General features: G+C 42.0%; 1 protein-coding gene across 3 annotated transcripts in view; it reads right to left on the minus strand.

Moving 5' to 3' along the window:
• The window catches only part of EXO5 (exonuclease 5), a 491361-nt gene that overhangs the window by 20335 nt on the left and 447745 nt on the right, over positions 1–23281 (minus strand). The window contains exon 1 of one of the 3 annotated variants that reach the window (XM_084651338.1): positions 18075–18092. The exons of the other annotated variants lie outside the window; for them this stretch is intronic. The gene's annotated coding sequence lies outside the window, so the exon portion shown is untranslated. Of the gene's footprint in view, positions 1–18074; positions 18093–23281 lie in introns of those variants that run through there. 3 annotated transcript variants of the gene reach the window in all.

The following is a 23281-nucleotide window of genomic DNA, read 5'->3' on the forward strand; positions in this document are numbered from 1 at the left end:
AAATGGGGATTTTGTTTACATTGTTTTCAGGAAAAACTCCCCTCCCTCCCTTTTTGGTCCTCTCTGAACTCTACTAAACTTCCACAGAGTTTGGAGTGGGATGGGATAGTCTTGGATCCAAGGTCTGTCCTTCTGTCTCAGTTCAATTGAAGGTCTCCTAAAGGGTCTTTATTTATAAGACCTAAATGTGACAGGACTAAGACACACAGTTACTACAAATTAACACATAAAGGAACTGATTCTGTACCTCTGCAGGCAATGGGAGCTTTGCCATTGATATCAATAGGCAAAGGACCAAGCCCAGAGAGATTAGGCTTTCAAATACCATCTTGCTTCTGAAGAAAAGCATCCCAATGCCCAACCCTACTGACAGACAGAATTAATGTTTTTTTCTTGCAGAGGTAAAATCTAGCTTGTTTTCCATTTCTACACATGGAGAAGTGTATTGATTTTTCTTCACTTCTGATTGTTCACATTACTGGTTTGCTTCTAAATAATTGACACAGAGATCATTCATTTTACTGCACTAACATATTTTATTGTTTTGTTTTCACAGCTATACATCATATTGATCACATTTTACAAACTGCAGGCTCTGCATGGGAAAAAATTATTCTTCCACATTTTCTCCCAATTATTTCAATGCTTGCCTTTCAGTTTCCTCACTGGGAAACCTAAGACAAGTTTCAAACAAATCTCTAAGCGAAGACCAGAAAACGTCAATGAGAGGAAACGAACACTGACAAATCTATAGAACTGAAAGCAGCGTTTAGTACTGACAGAGGTACTAGAAATTCTCAATTAGATTTTGCCACAGTAGAGATACTAAACAAGGGACAAGTAGGTCATAAAGATGAAAATGAGGCAGCTTTGAACCCAGGTTAGATACAAGCCAAGAAAACTTCTAGGCATCAGATTGGAACTTTAAAACAGCCAAAGCAGCCCCTGAAGAATCCACCCCATGTTTTAAACTCCTTCTGTGGACCAACTGTAAACCAGTGGGCTACCTGACCAGCCCAAGACAGAACCAATGCCATGCTTGAGTCCATTTCAGGCCCTTGCCTTTGAGCAGAATTTATTGTTCAAACACACACACACACACAAACAACAGGCTGCAGTTCTCAGAGGCTTTTCCCTTGCCTCCATCAGTACCAGAAAGAGGACACACCCTTCCCTTAAATATTCTGCTGGGTCCTCCTACTTAACCTCTCACACCAAGCAACATGCATTCAGTACAGCTTGCTAGCTCTTTAAGTTAGAAGGAGAAATTATTCTTATTATTTATTCGTGCTAAAGTCCTCAAGCAGGATCAGGATCCCATTGTGCTAAGCACCATACAAACACATAGTAAGATCCAGTGCTTGCCCTGAACACTTTAGAATCTAAATCGACAAGACAGACAGTATTATTATCCCTATTTTGCACTGGAGGAACTCAGGTCGAGAGAGATTTACTCAAGGTCACACAGGAAACTTGTAGAGCTCGGGCTTGATCCCGAATCTCCTGAGCCCCAGTCCAGTGCTAAACCATGAGATCAGCTTTAAGGAGTTCCTCGTGCACTGGGGTGAATTTCATCCTTTAGGTGTAAGTGGCCACAACTCCCCTGATGTCTTGTGAAACCAGGACATTTGCCGGGGAAACCATTAACTTACCTAAGCCCATTGGAAACTGGGCCTAGCATGTGCTGAACTCCTCGTCAACTTTAGGGAACCTCTGAATACACCAGAGGGCTCAATTTTCTGTTTTTAATTAGACCTGGATTTCATTGCAAATATTTCACATCGCTCTAATTTGAAGCAAACGGCTGAACACTAATTCTCATCTCAGTTAATGCAAATGGGAGAAAAGGAATCGGGACTATCACTGGTAGGGCTGCCCCCCCCCCCACACACACAAAAAGGGAAAACTCAGTGAAAATGTTTAGAAAAAAATGTTTCCTTGTTTTTTATTTAATACTTTGAACATTTTTGACCAGTGGTAATCACTAGTAAGGCTAGAATGGCTGCCATGTTTCACCCCCAGAATAACAGGCACTTTTATGTATGAGCTTGTACAGTAGTTCTTAAAATTGTTGAGAGGCTTATGAAAGGAAGATAGAACACTTCACATCCAAGGCTTTTTTCACCCTGGGTTAGTCTGTTACCAATGACTCCAGAATAGGAGCCGACAGCCTTGTCTCGTTGCTTTGTGTTTCACGGACGTTGATCCTCAAACAGCTGAGATGCAGCTTAGGGTCTGTGTTTCTCAGAATACATTTGTGCATTGCACAAATATTAATTAATTCGGACAACTTACCCTTGAGGAATAGGTAAGTAAGTAGTAGTATTCCCATTTCCCAGATGGGGAAGTGTGATACATAGGTCTCACGTATGCAAACCTGTCCTGCATGGAATTTCCATTGAAGTCAATGGGAGTTGCACGTATGAAATGTTTTTGGCCAGAAAGCTTAAAGTGACTTGTCCACTCAGTGAGGGGAATGATTCAGGAATAGAAGCTCCTGATTTCCCTCGTCTTCCTTCTTTCAAGCCAGCAGATTCTTTCAAACAGAAGAAATGTTGTTTCTTCTTTATAACATCTCATTTTCATGTGTTCCTCTCTCTCTGTTTGATTTATCCACCTGATGTCTATAGCCTTACACTGAGGCTATAAGATCTTTGGGGCAAGGCCTGTTTCTTTGTTATATGTATGTACAGCACCCAATACAATGGGACCCTGAGTGCTGCTACTCCTACTCCCTCTAATAAATAATAAATCATGGGGAGTGTACCTTGCCCTTCTCAGCTCTCCTACTAGATGTGGCTCAAAGGTGAGGAAACAAGATCCAGAATCATATTTCCTCCATTGTAAGCAACATGGAGGTGAACTTCAGCTGCGGCTACGCGTATCTTATGAGAACCTGGCTCCACTTTTTCAGGAAAGGCAGCAGCAGCTTGGCATACAGACTATATTTAAATATCTGCAGATTAGCAGCAGTGATGACCAGGAAAATAAACTGCTGCTGATTCATTGTGTTATACAAAATTGATTCCCGCCTTAGGCGTAGCTCTGAGCTACAAGATATTTTTACAAGATTTAAAATGTGAAAGCGTCAGCTTCCGAGGCAATTGCGAAAGGCATAAAAGGCAAAACAATCCTTGCCTGAGAGCTTATCATCAGTCTGGACTGAAAAGTATGTTCATCAATGAGAGGGACTCTAAACTGAAGTGGAAGGGTCTGTGTCACTTTGCCATTTCTAGACATTTTTTTCCCCCAGGAGCCACTAACAGGCCTTTCCCAGGGAAAGAGAAAATAGGTTGTACAGTGCGTGTTTCTGTCAATCAGATCATCTCTTGTCAATCTACATGAGGTATCTATAGTTATCTTGGAAATAGTCTTCACTTGTGTAGTATGGACTACTTTGGACTGCTTTTATGAGCTGCCCTACAAGTTCCGCATGCCTGTGCCTAGATTATACGTTTGTAAGTGGACAGCATCATGAACACAGAGCATTATTGTGGTTTTATTTAACCACTAAACCGTATATTCTTCAAAAGGAATATAAGGCTACTTGTGTAAATAACTTGCATACATCCTACCAAAGTGGGATTTCATTAGCAGCTCATTAGTTATGAATAATGAAAGCTTCTTCTGTAAGCAGAAGTGTGAGATTGCATTTGAGCCTGAGAGATGATGGAATGGTTAGCAGGCGGACTGATGAAAGGGGAATCAAGCAGGGTCAATCATTTGCACTATGTTCAGAGGTGAAAGTGGGCCAGTACGGCGTGCCGGTAAGAAGTGGCCCATATGCAGCCGACATAAAAGCGCTGCTGCACAGTCCCTACAGGGGGGGCAAATGGGGCAGCTGCCCCGGGGTCCGGCAATTTAAAAGGGCCCGGAGCTCCTGGCCACTGCCGTTGCTACCATGGCAGTGGTCGGAGCCCCGGGCCCTTTAAATTGCTGCTGGAGCGGAGCCCCGGTGGGCATGGGCTGGGCAGCATGGAAGGGGGGGGCTGTCCCTAGCCCCGCCTCTTCCGCCTGAGGCCCCGCCCCTTCCAGAGGCCTGGAGATGGGCCCCCATACCCGTAAGTCTTTTATCTTACTTTCACTCCTGACTATGTTACAGACAGTTTGCTGGAGAATGCATCCAGTGTTTGGGTAAGAGTTGAGAAATGTTCACGTGTGTTCACTTGGCTAGTAATATTAATAAGAGGAGCTTTGAGCGAGGAAGAACGACCTGGCACTTAAAGCACTGTGCTAGAATGCAGGGGACCTGGGTTTCATCCTCGGCTCTGCTACAATATTCCTATTTAGAGCTGGTTGGGAATTTTTCGATCAGTTGTTTTTTCAGCCCCAAAAAATGATTTGTCTAAACCAAAACTGTTAGCAAAACAGGATCTGGTCTGATAAATTTCCCAACTCAAAGTAAAGGAAAAAGTTTTGAAATTTTCAAAACATTTCTAGATGAAAAATGCTCTTCTGGTTCAAAATAACTTTTCATTTCAAGGTTTAAGCTAATTAGACTGAAGAGAAAAAAAATCAACGATTGGAAAAAAGGTCAAAATTGAAATGAAATGTTTCAATTGACCTGAAATGGAAAAAAATTAATTTTGGTTGCTAAAGATTTTCAATATTTCCATTTTTTTGGTCCCAATTCATGCCCAGCTCTTTTCTCATGTGACCTTAGGCTACAAGATGTGGAAGGGTCTGAACTAGCCCATGGCTGGCCCCAGAGTTAGAAGGGCATAAATGTAGCAGAGCATAGGTGGGCTAGATGGGTCTGGTCCTTAAAATCGAAGCCTTCCAAAAGATCAGGAATGTAAGGAGAGCATGTGCAGACATAATCAGGTGAAAATCTCAGAAAGGATAGTGAAGAAAAGTAACATCAATTCATGAATACTATACTACACTATGAAGATCAAAGGACCTGATTCTCCACTGCCTTTTAGTCAAATACACCTGTTTTAAGTGAGCAATGTTGCCAATCAACTCCTATGGTTTTATCATGAGTTTTGCAATATTTGGCATCTTTCGTACAGCTCCAAGTCCTGTGAATATGTGAGAATCTCAGGGTTGCAAAGAAAGGCTTGAAAATACCGCCCAAGTCTACCACAAAGGCTCAAAAATTAAGAGGAATCCCACACATATGCTTTTTAAGCTGATCTCATGATTTTGGGGGGCTGGACTCCGGCTTTTTTTTTTTGAATGCTTGCGATTGACAATCCTGAGTGGAATGAAAATGCCAAGTAGCATTTTATACTCCCTTTGTACAGCCGAATATGCCTGCACAAAGTGCCAAGCTATGGAGAATCAGGCCCAAATGCTTCCTCAGCAGACCACTCAAACAAATAATCAAAAATGCACTCATTACAAAGGAATTACCTACGGAATAGAAACTACAGCCTCGGAACAGTTAAGCGAACTGTATCGATGAAGCTGAGAGCACAGAGTACATTAACATATGACTAACGTCAGCAAAAGCATGTCTCCCATCTAGGAAAACATGTCTGTCACAGGTCACAGGCTGAATGCTGACAACAAAACCAATTACAGGGAGAAAGGGGAAAAAAGGTGTCGGTGGGAAATGAAGACCGCTTTAAATAGGGGTCTTGTGTGAAAATCTGAGCAAACGCACATTTTACAGTAAAAAAAAAAATCACAGCTTCTTTTCACACAAAATGAAAGCAATAACGCTTTTGCCACTTTGGCAAAAAAAACCCCCAAAACTAGATCACTTCTCACTGGTGTACTTTTGTGGGGGATTTAAACTGCAACCCTCATGCAAACCTAAAAATCACAAGACTTGGCAACATTGTTTTTCTGTAACTTTCTTATTTTTCCTAGACTGTTTTTCATTGCACCCCAGACACTTGGCATGTGTTCTCCAACTCTAACACCACAAAACAGGATGCATTTGATCCTTTACCCAGCATCGGCCTATATGGACTCTCCTTTGAAGTCTAATGGTTGCCTTGCCCAATATGGATCTAATTCAAAATCCTTTGAAGTCAATGTGAGTCTTTCATTTGAAATCAATGGAAATGTTCTACTGACTTCAAAGGACTTTGGCTCTATGCCAAAGATTTTCCATCAATATGTTAATACAAACCATTCTATTAGCTTTTTTCATGAGAAGTAACAATTATTGAACAACATCTTCTCATTGGTGGTGGCTGAGCTAATCATCACACAGCTAACTTCAGCTAATTTACATAATGCAATCCTATTGGTTGAAATGCCACAAACCACGAGGCCATGTCTTCACTGACAACAGTGTATTTTAACAGTGAGATAATTATCACACAATAGCTATCTTGCTATAAAGATGTCTCCTCTTGGAGGAGCTAAGACACTTGTAATGTTTACCGCTATGAAGTCACCACTATACACCTCACCCCACCTGTGGTTGGCCTTGCCTAGTTACCTCACAGTAAAACTAAAGTGTGCTCTCTCCGTGATTTGGTAAAAACCACACCTATTTTTTTCAGTGAAAGCAGCCTGAGTTATCATGCCCTCTTAGATTTCTTTCCATTTCCTGAAAGTCTCCTTTCATTGCAATAATGCCACAGACATGAAAACAATATCTTTCTTGTTCCATCACAGTCTGCTGGCAAGAAGAATGATTTGTTTATACAAAAGACAGATCCTGCAGAGGAATGTGTCGGTTATGAAAGATTCCCAGTCTAATGTTGGTCTGCTAGGAACTGAGGAGCATCAAACCTGTGTTAGCAGAAAGTGTTGCAGAAGAAGGTTTTCATGTACAAAGTCCCATGGAGTATGCGGAGTGCATCAGAATTATGGAGCAGGACCATTTTTGCTGCTATGAACTTGACATCCTATGGACAGATGTCCATTAAGTTTGAATTCATTGGCTCAAGACACATGAAGGGAGCTCCCTTTAACCAATTGCAGGCTTGCAGAGCATACAGAAGGAATTTGCATTAAAGGCATAAAAGTACATTACAAAGCGTAAGAATAATGAGATGTGGCTCAAATTGATCCCTGGGATAAAGGCACTGAAGGCATTATGAGGGGGATGAATTCGACCTACTGTAAAAAAAATCAGAACACAGAAAATCTTGTATGGTCTCTGGGTAATATTTTCAGAAACATCTAAGTGATTTAGAAGCCTAAGCCCCATTGACTTTCAATGGGACTTAGACTCCTAAGCCACTTAGGTGCTATTGAAACTTGCATACTCTGTCCTTAACATGGACTGTTCCAAGTTTGTGCATAACCACAGTAAACAATTGCTTTTCTTCCCAAATATCATAATGATGGGAGCTCATTATAAGTTTGTTCCCTTTTCCCAGCAAATTATAAACTTCTGAGAAACCATGCAAAGGTTCAGAGCCCCAGCTGGTGTAAATCAGCCTTGCTAGGTCCATTGACACCAGTCGAGGATCTGACCCCGAAATCCTTAGAACAAGGTTGTAACTGATCCTATACACACTGGAGAGAAAGTTGCACACTGGAGAGAAAGAAGCAAGGCGGCTTCCCCCAACTTTGTGCTCCCACACAGAAGCCAGCTTCAATCCCAATAGGATATACAAGGACTGTGTGTGTGTTTATCTAGCAAAAGTGCTTGTGCTCTAGACTATGCAAAGTTGGCAGAGTAAAGGTAGGTCCCTTGTATCCCCCCTTGCCTATCAGCTGGCAGAGCTGAATTAGTGCAAGGGGAATCCAAAATGCACACTAAAAAAAAAAAAAAAAACAGGTGAAACTTTCACTACCCCAGTGAATATTTTCCCTGACAGAGAAATTTGGGCTTTTTAAAAAAAATATTTTTACTTTTCATTCTCATTTGGAATCCAAACAAAATGTCAAAACATTGGAATTTTCCCATGGGATGGAACTTGCATTTTCCAACCAGCTGGCATGTGGCAGCAATCAGGATTTTGAATGACTTTTATTATTACTTTGACTTTCAGGGTATGTGTACGCAGCCTGTGGCAGCAAGTCTCAGAGCCCGGGTCAAAAGACGGACTCTTTGGGCTCATGCTATGTCATTAAAAACATCTGTGTAGACATTCAGGTTTGAGCTGGAGCTTTGGCTCTGAAGCTCAAATCCCTCCCTAGGCTCTAGAGCCCAAGCCTGAACATCTATCCAGCTATTTTTAGTGCCATAGCATGAGCTTGAGAGTGTCAACCCTGGTTCTAAGACCCGCTGGGTAGACACACCCTCAGGAGTTGGATGCCCTTTGTGCCTAGCTGTGCTAGGATCTGTATAGACAAGTAACAAAGAAGACAGTCCTGCACTCAGGGAGCCTACCGTCTAGATCACAGTAGGTAGATGAAACAGACCAATTAGAGGGGGAGTCCAGAGGGATGAGTTAATAATAAAATGAACAGAAATAAGCAGAAGTTAAAATGAATTTTTAAAAAATTTCCAAACTCAGATGACAAAGAATTGAGAAGAGGATTAAAAAAAAGAAAAGAAAAGAAAGAAACTAAATTAGAAAGAGGGAAAGAAACTAATTTAGATAGAAAACCAAGATGAGCTGACTATTAAAAAGAAAGTGAGTTTGCTGACTTTGGAAAGGAAATGGCCAAATCTATAGTAGGTTAATTACTTAAAGCACTTAATGAAACTGTCTGTATGAAAATACATTAATCAGCAATTGACAAAGTAGCAGAGAGATAAGATGCAAGTATAAAAGTAAACAGAGGTTTTAAAAGAAATGAGATAATACCATTTTACTCCACAGCTATCACTTTACTTTTTAAATTTTTCTATTTCTTGCTTCTTGTACAGTCACTATCAAACTCTGTGCGGATTGGTGCCTTGGCACTATAGGCCCTGATCCTGCAAAGACTTACCCATGTGCCTAACTTTACACATTGTAAGCCATTCCCCCGTTAAAACTAGGGGCAGATCCTCAGCTGATGTCAATGGTCATATGCTCCAGTGTCTGAATGGAGCTATGGCATTTTGCTCCAGTTGAAGATATACCCTGTGGTATGTAAAATTGAACACGTCCATTTACAAGATTGGGGCCTTAGAGATTGTCGCACTAGAAATGCCCAGACCAGCTTAGCAATAGCAAGGCTATCGATCACCAGAACAGAACACCAAGCGATGTGGTAAGTTCCTACATAACTTGGTGTCTTTAATTCAAGACTGGATGTCTTTCTAAAAGTGATGCTCCAATTCACCCACAAGATACTGGACTCTATGGAGCTGTCACTGGGTGAAATTCCAGGGACTGTGTTATGCAGCAGGTCACACTAGCTCTAGATAGATAGTTTTGTTTTCTCTGTCAGTGTTAATACACCCATTCTCACAAATTTAGTGGTCTGAGTTCATGATTAAGGTGAAATGTCATCAGTGAGCCAAACCCTCAGGCTCAATTACACAGTAGTAAAGGTGCAGAAATCCCTTACTGTTACACATACCGACTCTGCACCGGGTAGAGTGACCATGGGAATGACCTAATCTGGTGCAGAAGAGGATAGAGAAATTATATAACTTTTCCATGTGAGACAGAATGCTCAGGTGCTTGGAGGGGCAGGGGCCCAGGCCCCAGACCAGCAAAGCCCTTAAGCAAGCACTTAACTTTATGCATGCGAGTAGTCTAACTGAAGCCTATATTAGGCTGGTTTGAGGCAACAGTATGCACGAGCTCCCTCCCTGCCTTCAAGAATGGTCCTCTGTGGATACTAATCCCATCTCACTATGTAAATTACTGGAGCCCTAGAAGGGAAAGGAGAGGAACTGATATTGGAATAGAGGATCTTGGCCCTTAGTATATTTTGGGGGGAGTGGGGTCATGAAAAGGCATTTCTGGCTCCTTACTCAATATTCTTTTGCATGTACAGCTTTTCCCAACTAGTCAATAGAATTACACCAATTAAAGGGAGAAATTAATTGCGTACATAGGATCAGGTTTCCAATGCAAATATTCATGACTGGGTCAGTGGACAGGGCACTGAACTGGGACTCAGGTGACCTAGATTCTATTCCCAGCTCTGCCACTGACTTGCTGTGTGACCTTTGGCAAGTCACTTCAGTGCTCTGTGCCTCTGTCCCCCTTCCTTCTCTCCCCCTCCCCCCCAGTTATTCTGTCTTGTCTATTTAAACTGTAAGGACCAGATCCTCCAAGGTATTTAGGCTCCTAACTTCCAGTGAAATAACTGATCTCATGATTTCAGTGGAAAGTTAGGGGCCTAAATGCTTTTGAGGATCTAGACCTAGGTTCTTTGGGGCCAAGAATGGTCTCCTCCTAGGTGTTTGTATAATGCCTGCCACAATGGGGCCCTGATTGCCGTTAGGAGCTCTAGGCTTTACAATAGACAAATACATTAAATAATAAATAATAATTAAATTTTCCACTTCAGACTGCTCTCTGAGAATGAGCTGCAACATTTATGTACAATTCGCTATTACAGAAAATGCTCGGATAGGAAACAGATCTGCTAGAATATAGTCATGGAAAGTGAGCATAAAAGGAGTAGGAAAATGGTCAACGTGAATTCATTAAAAAATTCAAAGGAACATTGTGCATAATTGTTTGCAGTGTTTGCCCAGCTCTAGCAATGTCCTAGATAAACAAAGCACACGGGAGATGAGATAAAAAGAAGAGAGTCACTCAGTCATTTACAAAGTCTTTGTTAGTGAACCCAAAATGCAAGTACATTATCCCAACAAGGGAACTGTGTGCTCCACTTGCAGGAGTATGGACTCAATGAGCTATAAGTCTTTTCCTTCTCAAACCTCATTACAGGGTAAAGGGAATGCAATAAGAAAGAACTTGTTTGCCGCTGAAGCAATTATATGAAAATTGAATATTCACAGGGCCCAAATGATTGTGTCCCCCATCTCACAGGTCAAATCTGAGACTGCACTGCAAATGTAGAGAAAATTACTTTTTCACCTGGCACAATCTTCAGCTCCTTACAAGCGAGAAGTTTGCATCTGACCGTTCATAATTGTCAAATTACATATAAAATTATTATACGTTTTTAAAAGGCAAATGGGAAAAGCCCTTATAAACTCTGGCCATTCACTCCTTGTTTTCCCTTCCTATTGTCAACAGGCCAGATTGCTGGAGCTATGCTGATATACACAAGTTGAGTATCTGGCCCCTAATTTTGGTTTTTACACTTGTTATTCGGGGTGGGAGGGAGATAACCAGCTGCCACTAGCTTGTATCAGGCTGAAACATTATTATTGGATAATGTTAAAAACTTGTCTCTGTTATCGAATGTAAATATCCCTCAAACAGTTTCCACTTGAAATATATTGGTTTATTTAGAGCACAGTGCTTACAGTGCCTTCTTACATTATTGTTTCACTGATGTCTAGTGATGATGCATAAGTTAGATTTCACAATGCTGAGGAAAATCAGTGCTTCAGAAAAATTCATCACCACCATTATTGATGTTCTGTCAGCAACAGTGTTCTAATATTCTCTCCAGAGACACTAATGAGACTGACAAAACACACTGAACTGCTGTTCCCGTCGAAACATCTAGATTAAAGACAGCAGTTCTGTTTGCGAGGAACATTATTTGATGATGACAAACTTATCTCTTTTTATTAACAAGACATTTGGCCTTTTCTCCTGATGAACTTTTGGAAACATGTGATCTGGCAGCTATACTTGTGCTTTGGTCAGGTCACTGTGTGTTGATACAGTTTTAGCATAACAGATACTACACAATTTGTTGTATCAGTTATGACACAACTCCCATTGACTTCAGTGGGAATTGGATCAGGCCCACAGACCTCTGAAAAAGCAGAATATAAAATTTAACTTTTTGTTAATGTTCACAGAAGCTTCCCTCCCTCCCCATAACATCACACGAAAAACTGGCCCATAACATCACACGGTAATGGTTAGGCTGCTGGGGTGCTGAGACCACAGCCTGTCATGCCTGACAAGTATTGTCTGAGTTGTTCCTTGTGTTTCTCCATCAGTCTGTCTGTATCCATCTGTTTTTTGTCTTAAATTTAGATTGTAAGCACCTTGGGACAGGGATTGCCTACCACAAGTCCTGGTCCATGAATGGCTAAGCACTACTATAATGCAAACAAATAAATTATAATCTGGTGATGTATAAGGAAGAAAATGGTACCAGAACTTTATATGGGGCTTGCTCAGGCCACGTATGTAGGTGTAGCATCAATAGTCAGAACTTCTACTGGTAAAAGTAGGAATGCACCAGGGATCAGCATTGAGCCCTTTCTTGTCTATCCTCATCCCAGATATCCTCACAAGGAAGGTACAGAAAGGACATGCTGCATAGAATGATCTCATCTGCAAACAGCGAGGAGAAAGGCAGTCTAGCAGAGGATCCTGATAAGTGGAGGGATGTTTTGGAGAGACATGAGTCCCAAATAAGCAAAGGAAAAACAGAGTATATGGTATATCATTTCAATAATGTGAACACGGAATAATTATCCTTGAAACTAGGGATACGTCTACATGGCAAAGAAAAACTCGCAGCTGGCCCATGCCAGCTGACTTGGACAGCTCTAGGAGGGTCCCAGAGCTTGGACTCCAGCCCACACCCAGAAGTCTACACAGCAGTGAAACAGTCCACAGTCTGAGCCCTGTGAGCTTGAGTTGGTTGGCATAGGCCAGCTGCGAGTGTCTGGCTGCTGTGTAGACATACGCTAGATGGGCAGACAACACCAAAGCCACAAAGTTTCAAGTGTCTGGGTTCCAGATGCTGGGGAAATGGAGGAATCATCATGAGAATTTGCTGATTTGGTTAAGGCTGAAATTATGACAGTGGACACAGCATAATTTTTTCCGCAGACAATCAACTTTGTGCAGTAATCCCATATGTTCCAGCAAACTGAATGAGATTAGACCGATTTACTATGTCGCCTCCAGGGAACCGTTGATGCTTCAGAAAGTAGTGTTTAGTTCAAAAGCTGGCACTCTTAATCTGAGTAAATACCCCAGCCTGGCATTAGGGGACACTGGTGGGGCTATGTTATGGATGAGACATAAAAGCTAAGATGGTGATCACTTGCAAGTTCTAAAAGGTTTCATCGCATTCCACATTTTCCATCCTAAACTATTCTATGCTGTTAAACAGGGGCTGTGTTTCACCCCAGACACTGCTACATTTTAGTTGTTGGTAGAGGGATTTCTGAAAATAGTTTGTATTACATTAGTAAAGTGTTTTGACAAAGAGGGTATATCAATGTATGTTATGCATTAATGATGATTGTGATAACTTAAAATGGTAAAGATCTGCCATTGAAATGAATCACAAATTAGACAAATTTGCTCTGGACAGAATTTTGCTGAGAGATGAGCCCCAACCAAAACCCTGGATCCCAACTCCAGATTCACAACTGCATCTGGACCTGAGTTCACACCTCAAACTTAATTTTGTTTTGGGCTGAATATAGGCTGGGATTTTCAAGAGAGTCTCTGGGAGTTGGCTGCCCAGTTCTCATTGAATTTCTTAAGCCTCTGAAATTCAAAGCCCAAATCGGAACATCCTGATTTTGGGGAACATTTGGATTCTGATCTGGAGTTTTAACTCACAAGCTTGGAAGTGTTTGGCTCTAGTTCTGTCCATTTCAGAAATATGAAATTCAGGTCTGGAGTTAGGATCTGAGATTTTGGTTTGAGACTGTTTGTAATCTTCTGGCTTTTGCAGCAAGCCTCATGTTGGCAAAAACACCTTTTGCGTTTGGAGAAAAAACAAAAGTCTAAAAATGTGAGCCAAAAATTGTGAAGTGGTTTGCTCTTTCTGAGCACGTTATGGGGTGAATTATTTTTCCACAAAGCACAATCCCCTAGAATTTTATAAGTGAACCAGAACTCTGTAAACCCAATTGAATACTGACATGAACAGGTCCAGTTCTCAGTTCAGTCAAACGAACTAAGTGCCAATTTACCTTGCAGGATTGCTAAGCAGGAGATGGAAATCCTTTGATTACAGAACAGATGCAATAAAATATTCCCTATCACTGTCCAGCCAGTGTTCCTCAGCCATGAAGTAGAGGCAAAGAGGAACAAACTCCAGAAGGGTGACTAATTTATTTTCCATGATCATTCAATCCTTGACTTCTCTGCTGAGACTAGAAATGTGTGAAACTGTCTGATAAAAAAAATCCTCCCACCCTTAGTAAAATGCAGATTTGGGTCAACTGAAACATTTAGCAAACTCATGTTGAATTCTCTGAATTATTTCAGTCAGAAAAAAAAGAATCCCTAAATTGGAAACACTAGGGCTGTTGAGCAATTTTAAAAAATTAATAGTTATTAATCATGCAATTAAAAAATTAATCAGGATTAATCGCACTGTTAAACAAGAATAGAATACCATTTATTTAAATATTTTTGGATGTTTTCTACATTTTCAAATATATTGATTTCAATTACAACAGAATACAAAATGTACAGTGCTCACTTTATATTTATTTTTGATTGCAAATACTTGCACTGTAAAAAACTGAAAGAAATAGTATTTTTCAATTCATCTAATACAAGTACTGTAGTGCAGTCTCTATCATGAAAGTTGAACTTACAAATGTAGAATTATTTACCAAAAACGGTTATTTTTGAATGCAATGTACAATTTTAGAGCCTGCAAGTCCACTCAGTCCTACTTTTTGTTCAGCCAATTACTCAGACAAACAAGTTTGTTTCCATTTGCAGGAGATAAAGCTGCCTGCTTCTTGTTTACAATGTCACTGGAAAGTGAGAACAGTCGTTCATTCACATGGCACTGTTGTAGCTGGCATTGCAAGGTATTTACGTGCCAGATGCACTGAAGATTCATATATCCCTTCATGCTTCAACCACCATTCCATGGGACCTGCATCCATGCTGATGACGGGTTCTGCTTGATAACAATCCAAAGTAGTGCAGACCGATGATGTTCATTTTCATTATCTGAGTCAGATGCCACCAGCAGACGGTTGATTTTCTTTTTTTTTGGTTCAGGTTCTGTAGTTTCTGCATCAGAGTGTTGCTCTTTTAAGACGTCTGAAAGCAAGCTCCACACCTCATCCCTCTCAGATTTTGGAAGGCACTTCAGATTCTTAAACCTTGGGTTGAGTGCTGTAGCTATCTTTAGAAATCTCACATTGGTACCTTCTTTGTGTTTTGCCAAATCTGTAGTGGAAGTGTTCTTAAAAATGAACAACATGTGCTAGATCATCATCCGAGACTGCTATAACATGAAATATATGGCAGAATGTGGGTAAAACAGAACAAGAGACATACAATTCTCCCCCAAGAAGCTCAGTCACAAATTTAATTAATGTATTTTTTTTTAATGAGTGCCATCAGCATGGAAGCATGTCCTCTGGAATGGTGGCTGAAGAATGAAGGGGCATATGAATGTTTAGCATATCTGGCACGTAAATATCTCGCAGTGCCGGCTACAAAAGTGCCATGCAAATGCCTGTTCTCACTTTCTGGTGACATTGTAAATAAGAGGGCAGCATTATCTCCTACAAATGTAAACAAACTTGTTTGTCTTAGCGATTGGTTGAACAAGAAGTAGGACTGAGTGGACTTGTAGGTGCTAAAGTTTTACATTGCTTTGTTTGAGTGTAGTTATATAACAAACAAAGACCTACATTTGTAAATTACACTTTCATGACAGAGATTTCACTACAATACTAGTATGAAGTGAACTGAAAAATACAATTTCTTTTGTTTATCATTTTTACAGTGCAAATATTTGTAATAAAAATCCACTGATTTCAATTACAACACAGAATACAATATACATGAAAATGTAGAAAAACAACCAAAGTATTTAATAAATTTCAATTGGCATTCTATTGTTTAACAGTGCAATTAATCATGATATTTTATGTTAATTGCGTGAGTTAACTGTGACTAATGGACAGCTCTAGTTTCTACATTTTCAAAATGAAATTTGATTTGAAACACCTTTTTGCTATAAACTTTACTACAAATTTATTTTATTTTTGAAAAGTGAAAAAAAAAATCCCTCAAAAATGAAGTTTGTCATTCCAACTCAACCAAAACCATTAGAAAAATGGGACAAATAATTGTTTCGGGTCAACCTGAAATGAATTTCGTTTTAAAATGTTTTGGGTTTGGCCACGAAACCCAAAAAATCCGTTTTCCCCCACATAGTTCTGGCTGAGGGTACATCCATACAGTTAAGCTGGGAGTGTAGTTCCGAGTTCAGGAGACATACCAAGGCTAACTTTGAGCAAGCTCACATGCAAAACAAAGTACAGCTGCAGTGGCATGAGCGATGGGAGGGCCCGGCGCTCCAAGCACTTGCCTAGGCTTCATGCTCGCATTGCGGTGGCTATGCTATTCTTAGCGCACTCGGTTGATCAGAGGTTGCATGGGTATGTGTCCTCAAGGTAGGAATTACACTCCTCGCTCGAAGTGTAGGCATATCCCGAGACTAACAAGGGTGCTAATTAGAGCCAATTACAGTGGGTGTTTATCTGATGTGAACACCTATCGATTTCAAGTGACCCACACAACAGCCAGCAGATGGTAACAACTTTCTGCCGCTACCCACTGGAGCTGGATTTGAATAGGAGACAGAGACCAAATGTGGTTTCCTATTACCAATCCTTTGAACCAACCAACACAGTTTCTGAACTGTCTATTTAAGTGAGGTCTTTGCAGGCTGTGTATTTCTGCAGGAGCTCGAGTCTTGCCAAATGCTGTATATCATGGACTTGACACTTTTTGATTTTTTAAACTAGATCCTCTAAACAAATCCACCAAAATTAATATCCACATGTTGATAAAACTTGCAAATAAAGTCTATTGGTGAAACAACTTCTCAGCTTTATTATGCATTTAAAAGGTTTTTTAAAAATAAAATAAGAATATAAACTTTAAGAGTTCTAAGGCATTTAAATATTTAATGACTCAGGAAGCTCATTTGAAAGTAAAAGTTAAGAGGGCGGTAATTCATTTTCTCATTAAACCACCTAAAGCAAATCACAATGACTACACAAGATACTTTCACTGAATGACACTAACACTTGCCAGTACTAATCAAACCGGTGCCCGCCTGGGAATACTGCTGCTCTCAGACTTGGCGGGGAAGCAGGGAAAACTGCCAAACTCAGCAAGTTGACAGGGTCTGCTGTGCTTCAGAGCCGGTGGAGGGGTTGCATTCAAAATCACAGCATGGCCCAACCAGACCAGCCATACAAAAACCTATATAAATGTATCTTTTCACTCTCCTTCTTCAAATCAGCTGACTGGACCACTTATGAATACCTTGTATCAAGAGCAATGGCCCTCTGGTTCTTGTGTCCCCAAGACTGTCCCTTCCTTATGTATTTGCACCAAATGAGCCTTTAAACCTTAAGGCCTGATCCAAAGCCCAACGAAAAGTCCCGTCGACTTAGTTTCCACAGCTGCCCTTTCTAAGTCAACAATAAAGCCCCCATATCACAGTGGTGTCATGTGGCTTAATCAACATCTGTGAAGAACTCCAAAATCCTCAGACAACAAGCTTGCTAAAATATTGCTAGCCCCTGGGAGATTTTCCCTTTGGCAGTGATTTTCTTGTTAGGCGAACAATGCCATCTGAGGATCACATCACCAGTGATTATTTTTGAGGCACAGCAGTAGCAATCTCACAGGGTGATGCTGAATTTTTAAATAGACCCTTAAGTTTACTATTGAAAAACAGCACTGGAGAGTACAATCACGTTCGCACCATAGGAGAAGGACTGACCCAAGACTCCAGAAATCATGATACATTTTAAGATTTCCACTTTTTTTTCCATTAAACCAATAAGAGCAGGTTCAGAAGGTCCCAGACTTTCCTCAGTGAGCAAATATCCACCGATTCAGATAATTCTCTTTGTATTTGAGTGGATGTACATTATTTACTTCATCTTATATATTTTCAGGAAGTAGAAAGCTCTTTGTATTAATCAAAATCATAATGCAATATGGACCCTGTTCCTGATGCTTCTGGGCAGTTTCACAATACAAATACATAATAAACAATAATTACTGAATTAATTAGCTTTTACTACATCTTTATATCCAGTTCTTCAACCATTCGTTGGTGCTGCACTTGCAAACAGGTATTATGCAGAGCGTGCAAAGGTTTCAGAATTGGGCCCCCTTTTTTTCTAGAATTACTTTGAAAATACAGACCTGAGTTCAAAGCTTCAGTCTTCTGCTCTCCTGACAGCAAATGCAGCACCACACTGTGCAGAAGCCAAATAACCCTCCAGTAATTCTTCCTATTAAAATAATTGCCAAGCCAATGGAATACTGCAAACAGCTGTAGTTCATCCCGTCAACATATTCTCTCCCCTTTTGGAACCTCATCTTCTAATTTATGCCAGAGCCGTGGTTAGCTGCAGAAATAATACTGCAGATTTCCTTTGCAGAAATGAAACTATTGCAGTAGAATAAATGTGTCATGCAATGGCCTAACCCTATCCAGTGAGCACGGCACACGTGTTGAAGAATTAAAAAAGACAATAGCGTTCTGCAGTGAAATAAACCGAAGCTAGGGTTTATCTGCCTTATACAATGGCACCCTAGCTCTACTTAGCAAAAAGCTCAGCTCTGAATGGGCAGGCTAATATCTCACCATGTGCACCTTCCACAGTTGGAAGCACGGCAACATCTCCTCCACCCCCTATATTTAAGGCGGAGATGTTCCCGAAACAAAAGTTGTGGATGTGAACATCCCCAAATTTGACAGGAAGACTAAACCTCATTGTTTCCTTGCGCTCCCCCGTCTTGACTTAAACTGAAGTGGCAGGTTGCTTCTTTGGGGTAGGGACGGTCTTTTTGTTCTGTGATCGTAGAGTGCCCACACAATGGGTCCTGGGCCACGACTAGGGCTCCTTAGTGCAATTCAGATCTGATTTTCCTGACTGTCACACTTTACATGGGAGCTGAGTCAAGTCCATTGGAAGCTTTCCATTGATTTCAGTGGGCTTTGGAGCAGAGATGTAATGGGCTGAAACAAAACCCCAGCTACTCCCAAACTTTGAGGCAGTATTGTTGAACTTTGGAAAATTTTGGGCACATCTCTAATTTAGGAGTAAAAATGCCACAAGGCCTCCTTAATTGTGCCCACAACGTTTGCCCATTTAAAAGTTAAAAGTTCAGCAGGAAGATCCGAAAATATTCTTACTTACACAAAGGCCCCTTTATACCACTCTGGCAGTGGTGTAAAGGGGCTTTAGTGTAAATGAGATTCTGGCCCATGATCTGAATCACTGGCCAAGAGGATACATTTATTCACTTTGAGACAAATCCCTCGCTCCTTACCCAGTTCCTACTCAGTCATTACTGACTTCAGGGGGAGTTTGTCTGAGGAAGTAAAAACTGGTCCTGAGTCTCTGTTGCCCTGGACCTGGTGCACAGTGAGTGCAAAATGGCTGTAAAGCTTTTATCCACCTTGATAAGCATTTCCCACTCACTTTTTACTGCTGTAAATGACAACCAAATGCACTGGGCAATGGAGAATGTTAGAAGTCTGGGAGTTGGCCTTTGGTTTGTATTTAGGAATGGTACGGGGGGGTGGGGCGGGGACATGCTGGAGAAGAAACAACAACAAGCAGGCCTACTTCCAAAATTTGGAAGCCGAACAACTCTGTATTCACGAGAACTAGGAAACCGGCAGCTGTAGTGACAAGAGCACACAAAACAGGATAAATGGCTCTCCTGCATGGCTGTATATTTTATTACGACTGAGAGGAGAAAAAAGTTATTTGCTAGATTTTGTGTCTGAACCAAGTGTTTTGAAAATAAAATAGGAGGCCCCATGGGCTGACAAGTAGAACCATGTCAGCAGTCAGTGAATACCTGCGCTGAACGAGAGAGATTAGGTTTTAGAGCAGGGAGGACAGTGGGTCTTCACAGAATAGAATCCTGCGGATCAGTGTATCTCTGTGATGCCGATTCTGGTGATTATACCCTGCGGTGTGGGGCAGGGACCGTCTGTAACTATGTGTTTGGACAGTGGCGATGCCTTTTCAATTGGGGGTCTTTTGGTGCCACTGTAATACAAATAATAATTATGACGGCTTCCGAATTTGCTCTCTGAGGAGATACTACTAGTTACTCACAATTTCTTCTTTGAAGCACACAGACTCCATTAAAGGGGCAGATATAACCCTCATCTGATTTTTCTTGCATCCTACCTACCAACATCCCTGTCATCTCAGCTGGAGTAAGCTTCAGCAACCTAGCCCTCAACCATGTCCCAGCTTCTACTAAACATGATGTAAAACATTCCACAGCAATGGCTATAGCAGCTGAGGGTATGTCTATACTACGGTGTAGACACTTTCTCCAGTGGTAGGAGGAGTGATTCCATCAACATACGTAATCTCCGAGAGGCAATAGCAAGGTCCATGGAAGAATTCTTCCACTGACATAGCTCCATCTACAGTGAGGGTTAGGGCAGTCTAACGACATTGAATAGGGCATGACATTTTTCACAGCCCTGAGCAACGTAGCTAGGTCAGTCTAATGTTTAAGTCCTGAGAAATAGAGATATAGAACTGGGAGTCATCAGCCTACTAAAGCATCTTAGCCAATGCCTCTTTACTAACGGTCCTACTGACCCCACAAACACATTGAAAAAGAAGAGGGGACCAGATGTGCATTGGTGAATCCTTGGGCAGAAGAGCAATTACCCCAAATAGAGCGTGGAGAACAGCTCGTAAGGAGCACATAGTAAAAGATTGATTCAGTTTTCTAGACCAGACCTATATAAGGCCATAAGTGTTACTAAGAGAACTTTAAAATCAATACAGTGTTTTACAGGGAGCCAGTGTAGGGATTTCAAAACAAGAGTGATAGGTTGAGAGAGACGTGTAAGCGTAAAGAGGTGAGCTGCTGCATTCTCAATCTGCCACCTCCTAAAAATAATGTGATGAAGTCCAGAAAAGAAAGAATTGCATTAATCCTGCCGTGAGAAAAGAACAGTTCTTCTACTGATGGACTTACTCCATCAGTGATGTGTGTATGCTGCTAGCCCATTTAAAGCCAGGCTCTTACTACTTTTCTCTCTCCTCCTTTTCCTACACCCCAGGTGGCTTATTTAATTCTACTGTTGTGTCTTTAAGATTGTAAGTTCCCTGAGGCAGAGACTGTCTCTTACTACAGTGCTTAGTTGCCGCCTTCAGGCACTTCGGTAATAATAAACACAGTGTTCAGCACTCATTCTAAAATCATCCCCTCAAAATGCTCCATAATTGGCATAGGTCACTTGCTTGATTAATAAAATACAGCTTATGATGACTAAGGCCTGTTGCTGGAAGAACCAAAAGAGCTGAGCTGATATTGGGATATTGGTCATGTTCAGATAACTAAGCACCCTGTACTGCAGAAAGTGCCAGGAATCCACTTTCCTTGGAAAAGAAAAAAACAAAAACAAGGGGTAGCCACTTAACTGCTGCCTGTAAGGTGCTTTTTGCTGCTTCACTGGCGTTCACTCCCCACACGGCAAGATTGGTTTAAACGTGTGGCTGTAAAAGGTTCCACTGAAGAATCAATATGTTAAGTCAATGCTACCGTAAATACAGGAAGGCTTGGAACAAGTTTACTGCAGTCTTACAGAACGGCCAAGGAGAACTCATCCACGGCTGTTATTGTTGCTAATCATTTAGCATCGTATATAAATGTAGATGGTGCTTTAAAGGCAACACATACAGTGTGATTCAGCTACAAAAACCACCAGCATATGACTTGGGTGATAGCAAAACCCATGCATTGTTTCCATGACTAGGCTGATGACAGAGTGTAAGGAATGCTCCATTCTGGCCACTTAGTCCCTCTTTCTCTCTGTCCATCATTAGCATGGTGCTCCTACTCTCCACAAGCCTCAGCTGGCACTTTTGCTCCTCATTTCTTTCCCAGTATGATCCTGGACTCAGGCACTTTATTCTGAAGTGAGGTGGCCTCATCTGCTCTCAGGCAATTTAAGCTATTGAAGCACATGCCTAACTTTAAGCACGTGAGCAATCCCACGGAGGTCCAAAGGACGCCTTGACGTTAGGCATGTACATGTCAGCAGCTTGCTCAATCGGGGCCTCAGGTACAAGCATCCAAATCCAGAGTTACGCCAGTGGAATTTCTTCAGATGCTGACTGGTCCAATCGAACTGAATTTGGCCCTATGTCCTCAAATCTCTTCATATTCTGAATCTAAGTGTCAAAGGCACAATAGCCTTTGGCAGTTTTGGCACATAGGATTAACATTTCCAGCTGGGTGAAATTCTATGACCTTTTCCACCATCTTCCACTTTAGAGAATTAGAGTCCCACCAAGCAGATGTGAGTAGCTACTGCCGATTATTCTACTCCGTTTGACGATGGAGAAAAGCCTTAGAGAAGGCGTCTTGTATCTACCAACTCCAGGCCAGACACTAGAACAGACTTAGGGTCTGCTCTTGTGAATAGGGTTGCCAATTGTCTAATCACACAAACCAAAACACCCTTGCCCGGCCCCTTCCCCACCCCTTCCCTGAGGCCCCACCTCACTTACTCCATCCCCCCTCCCTCCATTGCTCACTCTCCCCCTCCCTCCCTCACTTTCACTGGGCTGGGGCAGGGGGTTGGGGTGTGGGCCGAGGGGTTCAGAGTGTGGGAGGGGGCTCCAGGCTCAGCCTGGGGCAGTGGGGTGGCGTGCAGGAGGGGGTGCGAGGTGCAAGCTCTGGGAGGAAGTTTGGGTGTTAGAGAATGCTCAGGGCTGGGGGAGGAGGTTGGAGTGCATGAGGGGTGCAGGCTCGGGCCAGGTGGCATTTACCCCGGGCGGCTCCTGGTCAGCGGCACAGTGGGGCTAAGGCAGCTCCCTGTCTGCCCTGGCTCTGTGTCGCTTCTGGAAGCGGCCAGCAAGTCCCTGTGGCCCCTGGGGGTGCAGGGGGCTTAGTGTGCTGTCCCTAGCTGCAGTTCCCAGCCAATGGGAGCTACGAAGTGAGAGCGGGGGTGGCACACGCAGACCCGCTGGTCCCCTCCAGGGGCCGCAGGAACGTGCCGGATACGTTCAGGAGTGGTGTGGGGCCACAGAAGGCAGGGAGCCTGCCTTAGCCCCGCTGCACCGTCAGTCTTTTACCAGCCTAAAATCTCCTGGTTTGGCTTCAGTAGCCTCTGGGAGATAGAGTCCGATTCCGGGAGACTCCCAGCGAGACCAGGAGGGTTGACAACCCTACTTGTGAATCGTTACTCATGTGACCTGGCTTTACTCAGAATATTCCCTTTGAAGTCACTACTCACAGGTGGAATTCACCTTCAGTGTAAGTCCATGTACTACTTAAGTCCTATTCAAACTTTCCAAATTGGTGTATTACATATGGGTATGGGTCTTGTATGGGTCTTTTGCACGGGTCTCTTGCAC

This window comes from Lepidochelys olivacea, assembly GCF_965140295.1.
Source record: "Lepidochelys olivacea isolate rLepOli2 genome assembly, chromosome: 17".
NCBI lineage: Eukaryota > Metazoa > Chordata > Testudines > Cheloniidae > Lepidochelys > Lepidochelys olivacea.